Raw genomic sequence first — 7,013 nt, 5'->3', positions numbered from 1 at the left:
AGAGTGACTTGAAAGAAATACCAGCTAAATCCCTTCACCAAGGGATTCAGCTGGTATTTCTTTAAAATGAAGGTCAAGGCATTGTTGCCCATTCAATATTTCATTGCCATTGGGGCGGCGAGCTGGCAGAATGCTTAGCGGTATTTTACGTTCTGAGTTTAAATTCCGCCGAGGTCGACTTTGCCATTCATCCTTTCGGGGTCAGTTAAATAAGTACCAGTTACGCATTGGGATCGATGTAATCAACTTAATCCCTTTGTCTGTCCTTGTTTGTCCCCTCTATGTTTGGCCCCCTTTGGCAATAAAGAAATAAATATTTCATTGCCATTTCATACGCATATACATGTATGCATGCATTTATGTATGGATAGCTGAATAAATGGATGCGTGTATGGATATACATTAATATATGGATATACATACACATAGATACGTACACATATTCAAAGATATTTGTATAAATAAATAAGCGTGTGTTTGTGTATATGCGTATGCATATTTAGATCACTAATGAAACGAAGATTTAGCATGTATTTCTTGGAAGCGATGAGATCAAGTGCAGGCGCCTCTAGTGGATCAGTCTTTCCAAATCACGTGGTCTTGACGAAGAGAAATTTGAAAATTAACGAATGTAAATTAATATAAAAAGGAGTCGTTTTACATTTGCTTGTATTTTATTGTTAAATTACGCTTAACCAATTAACTATTTCACCTATGCTCTAACACTCTACGCTTTTATTAATATATGTTAGTCCGAATTTAGAAACTTCATGGTAATGTAGGATTCGCTTTAATTTAAAAACAAAATGATTATTCTCCTCGTGTCAAGTTAGAATTACAATGTTTCTATGGTAGACGTTTTTGTATTTTATTCATCGCTTTCCTTGTTCTAGATTATTAAAAATGTTTATTTATTAACAGGTTTGTGTGCCTTCATAAATTCCTTTATCATAAATAACGTAGATTCTTTTTGAGTTATTATTAGTGATAATGCCAGATTTCAGTTTACATTGGAATGAGGAGGTATATTTTTAAAATGTCAGTACTTAAAATTTTTCGAGTATTTAATCCTAATCATTGGTTCTTAGAGGAATAACATGCTTTCACGTGTTGCATATTTATTGTAATAGGTTGCTTATGACTTGTTCTCTATAAATACTATCCCTTCCAGTGTGATCTACATAATCCGATTATCATTAAAGATTTACTTCTTACAGTTGTTACATATTGTATATATACATACATACATATATATATATATATATATATATATATATATATATATATATATGTGTGTGTGTGTGTGTGTGTGTGTGTGTGTGTGTGTGTGTGTGTGTATATATATAAATATATACATATATACATATATATATATATATATATATACATATATATATATATATATATATATATATATATATATATATATATATATATATATATATATATATATATATATAGGCGTAGGAGTGGCTGTGTGGTAAGTACCCTGCTTACCAACCACATAGTCCCGGGTTCAGTCCCACTGCGTGGCGTCTTGGGCAAGTGTCCTCTACTATAGCCTCGGGCCAACCAAAGCCTTGTGAGTGGATTTGGTAGACGGAAACTGAAAGAAGCCCGTCGTATATATGTATATATATATGTATGTGTGTATGTGTTTGTGTGTCTGTGTTTGTCCCCCCCCCAACATCGCTTGACAGCTGATGCTGGTGTGTTTATGTCCCCGTAACTTAGCGGTTCGGCAAAAGAGACCGATAGAATAAGTACCAGGCTTCTAAAGAATAAGCTCTGGGGTCGATTTGCTCGACTAAAGGTGGCGCTCCAGCATGGCCACAGTCAAAAGACTGAAACAAGTAAAAGAGTAAAAGAGTAAAAGAGTAAAAGAGTAAAAGAGTAATATATATATATATATATATATATATATATAATACACAGATAGAGACATTGGGTTGAGGAATAATTCATGAGTGTTTTCTTTTTGAAGTTATTTTATGTTATTTGAAAGAGAAGCTTTTGCTCTACAAGATAGTGTGTTTTGAGTTTTGTGTATATTCAGATCATTAAAATGGAATGTCAAGTGGACAAGAGCATTTTCGATACCATTTGCTATATTTTTCATTTAATTGAGGTGCTAAGCCCACCGAAGCTGCTCGTGAGATTTGTGCTGTGTATGGAGAAGGAGCAATCCCTCAAAGTACCACCCGCTGTTAGATTTCGCTCCCCAGAAATGGTTATGTGTGTGTGGGTGATTACGTGTGTTTGGTTAGTGGTGTGTGTAACATTTCTGTATGCGGCATACTTTTGTTTGAAATTTCTTGTATGTGGAGGGTTTCTTGACCTAGTGTTATTTTGTGTGGTTCCTGTGTTCGGTGGGGCTCAGTAGTTTCGGGCCATGGAGTAGTAGTGCCTGGTATGTGGTGTGCTTCTTATCATAGTGTTGTTTTATGTTGTTATGGGGTGGTTATGCCTGTTATTAGGACGTTGCTGGTGTGTCCTGTTCTTGGTATATGGGTGATCATTAGATTTGGTGTAATCTATTTCATAAATGCATTGGCTGTCAGCTTGTTCGCTGTTTAGCTTTGGGTGGTTAAACAATGGTGGTGGTTAGTGATTTCTATTTATGGTGTATGGAGAATAATAATAACATGTAATTGAATACTGGCGAAATCTGCCTTGAATATAAAATTTAGAGCTTCTATCATTGGAGTTATTCCTTACCATGATCTGGGAATTCGGCATTGGTTTACCGACACCAAAGTTATTGCATACAAACACATACACAAATAGAAGTAAATGACCACACGTCTTTAAAGCTGACTCTCCCACCCCTATCCCCACTACTCCCACACACACATCAACCCATTGTCGCTTGAACTCTAGCCTTATCCTCCATATTCATACGTTTACCTCACCCACCGTATCGGAATTCTCTTATTCCATTTCATTATACTCCTTATACACGATTGTATCCTCTCTGCGGTTATTGCACCATGGATTTTCATCATCCCTTTTTGAAGAATTATTCAAACTGACACTTATGTTTGTCTAGTGGCAAGGAACATGTGCTAGAGTTTTCCTAGAAGCTCTTCTAATGAGCACCGAGATTAGTATTCCGAAATTCAGGTGCATGCAACCGTTTTGTAAAATCAAGTCAAAAAGGTACATAATATCGTAATGTATAAATAATAAATATACCTACTCATTAAGAAATATATCAGTGCATTTCTTTCCCACCTATGTATATGTATGTATGTATGTATGTATGTATGTATGTATGCATGTATGTGTGTATGTATTTATGTATGTATGTGTGTATGTGTGTATGTATTTATGTATGTATGTATGCATGCCAGTATGTATACAAACGTTCATATAGAAATATTTATATATATATATATATATATATATATATATATATATATATGTTTATATATGTATTATGTGTGTACATATATCTACATATACATACATAAATATACATATACATACATCTATATATATATATATATATATATATATATATATATATATATATATATATATATGTATATATATATATATATATATATATATATATATATATATATATATATATATATATATATATATATATATATATATATATATATATATATATATACATATATACATGCGTTCGCACATGCATATGTATCTTCATAAATAATACGCCTTGTGTTCAGAGAAGCATCAAAACTCCTTACGTATGATGCCTTATTCACGCGACTAATTCTACAATATACTTGTTCTTATTTGCTTTTCGCGATTTATAATGGACTATTGTGTTAATATTTTGAGTAGACTGTTTGTCAATATATAAGAAAAGCTAACATAATATACCTTGCAATTCACCAATTTAGCAACATTTATAATAGATTTCGTCTCACTATATAACGGTCAACCTACTGATGTCGAGTAGATTAGAAAAGTGGGGTTTCAAGACATTTTAAATATTGATAATCGAATTTTCTAATAACTATATCGTGTTTGTCGATATTGCTTGAAACTGTTTGGAATTTCTCAGAAAACATATATGATTTTTTTTTAAACTCCTCTGTACTTTAAGGAAATTAGTTCAATATTTGAATTATATCGATTCTTGAGAATGTGTGTTTACTGTATGTATATACTTTCTTTTAAATTATATATAAAAAAGTTTATTTATATTATATCAACTGATATGATATATTGTTTAGCTCCATATCAGCTCCATTACATCTATCTAGAATCAAATGTGGATTTTATTCATACAAGAGTAAAATTAGACTACAATACTTAACTTTCTGATAATAATGAGACTGTACCTGGTATTTCTAGCAGGCCTGGCATCAACGTCGGATTTCCTTCTGGTAATGATACGATCTACTGAATCTCGTGACTCAGTACGACACTGCGGTATCGATTCACTGTATTAAGAGAAAACATTACTTTCTAAAGCACTGCAGCCAGTGAATACAGAGAATGACGAGCTCGTGACGAATTCACACATCATATACATGACTGGATTCTCATTACATCCTTGAGGCCCACAGTAGGTCTTCTGTGCAGAATGTTCGTTAATATATTATTTAAGGTATTTAGGTCGGTGATTATATATATATATATATATATATATATATATATATATATATATATATATATATATAAACACTCACACCCGTATATATATATATATATATATATATATATATATATATATATATATATATATATATATATATATATATATATACATATTGTATCCTTTACCCCTTTACTTGACTAAGTCATTAGTCTGCAACAATGCTGAAGGACCCCCATGAAGAACTTTAATCAAACGAATCGACCCCGTTACCTACTATTTTGCTTTAAATCTCATACTTATTCTATGGGATTCTTCTGTGTCAAGCGTTGGTAGGAATAGGGGGGGGGCACAAACATAGAGAAAAGACACGCACAGACAGACACAAAGTATATGTTTTTACAGGGATTAGTAAAACTGGATTGACCGCTGCAATAATTGTGTGAATCTGAGAGGAGAATATGTTGAATAAAATTGTAATTAACTGAAACTCCCGTATATTCCAGAAGCAGGAACTTTTCAGCACTACCTCGTGTATATGTATGTATGTATGTATTATGTGTATATATATATATATATATATATATATATATATATATATATATATATATATATATATATATATATATATATATATATATATATTTATATATATATATATACATATATATATATATATATATATATATATATATATATATATATATATATATATATATATATATATATATATATATATTCAGAATGAGAACATGAGTAATGGGTAACTATTATTATAAGATCTGGTAATTATTCATATATTAATATATTAATTAATATCGATTAATTATCAGGGGGCCAGCACATTTAAAGAATCAAAGAAATTCAGAAATATTATCTGCAATCTCAGGGGATTAAGGTACATTTTAAAAATAAGGTCGACCACTAACGTGGACAATTAATGCGCTAGAAATAGATCACATTTTGTGTCTATTAAGACCTAAAAAGTTCTCAACATGAAATATAGCAGCATACCAAAAACGTGAGCGGGCAAGACATTTAAAATCACCTAAAAAAAATCATTATTAAACAGGAACCAGGTTTCGGATTTAACAAATTCTTACCATTTGTCTATTCCTCATCAGCCTGATTTGTAATGTAATTAGCAGAACCATATGCACGCGCACACATGGCAGAGGGCAACTATGTATAAGATTCTGTTACTAGACGCTCGGGAAAGGAAAGAGAGAGAATAGGACTTTTGGAGAGGAGCTCTTCGTCGGAAACAAGGAAAGTCCAAAGAAGGGAAAAACGGAGGAAGAAATATATATGTATGTATGTATATCCATCATGATTACCGCCGAGTAAACCATGCCCATAACAAACACTTCAACAATAAACTCAAGTGGATGAAACATCAACAACGGTCTCAGCACGGTAAGATTCATTACAAATACCCAAACAATATTGACAGGATTATCATATTGCAATGTAAAATACCAGAGGACTTCGGGACCAGGTCACCGAAAACAATACCTCCACCACCACCAACAACAACGACAATTACGCTTCTGGAAATAACGGTGCAGTACAGCTGGATACAGATGAAATGCATGCTTTAGAATTACCACCAAAATTCGCTACATATAGATAGGTCAGAAAAATTGATTCTCTATCTGAATTTCAAAAAAAGGACATTCTTAAAATCAAGATGGAGGTTAGGACAATACAAAAACAACAACACAAACATACGAAACCAAAACAACAACAATAACAATAGCGATGTTGACAACAATAATAGTGGCAATAACAATAACAACAATTATAACCACAGCATTCCCCACACAAACAACTATAATAACAACAACACAAGCATATGAAACCGAAACAACTATTATAACAACAATAATGATGATAATAGCAACAACAACAATGACAACAACATCCCACACACAGACAATACCAACCACATCATCTCCACCACTACCAACAACACCACCGACAACAATAACAACAACAACAACAACAATGGGCACAACACAAGCGCCCCACCCACACCAATAGCAAAAACAATGCCAGCAACAATAACAACAGCATCCACAACGATAATATCACTCTACATTCTATTGTCTTTAACCCTAACAACAAATCTTATGACATGACAAGGTTCTACCTCACAGACTTACCCCTCAACAAAAGTGAATGTATCCCATCACACATTGACAGTGAAACAGAAGCAAAGACCTCCTTAGCTAGAAATAGACTCCGATACATCTTAGACAGGCTCAATAAATCCAGTAAAAAACAATGAGGAGGGGTCCCACCAACTCAGTTCATCTGTTGCCAAAGGTGTACGGACACTGAAACAGCGAATTAGGAACACGGAATTGGTCTGCCTTCTTACGAAAATGTCTGGCAGACTGTAAATAGACAACCCACAGAACTATGCCCAGAC

This window comes from Octopus bimaculoides, chromosome 7, assembly GCF_046866305.1.
Source record: "Octopus bimaculoides isolate indiv1 chromosome 7, ASM4686630v1, whole genome shotgun sequence".
Lineage (NCBI taxonomy): Eukaryota > Metazoa > Mollusca > Cephalopoda > Octopoda > Octopodidae > Octopus > Octopus bimaculoides.
Note: the sequence above shows the minus strand (reverse complement) of the source record.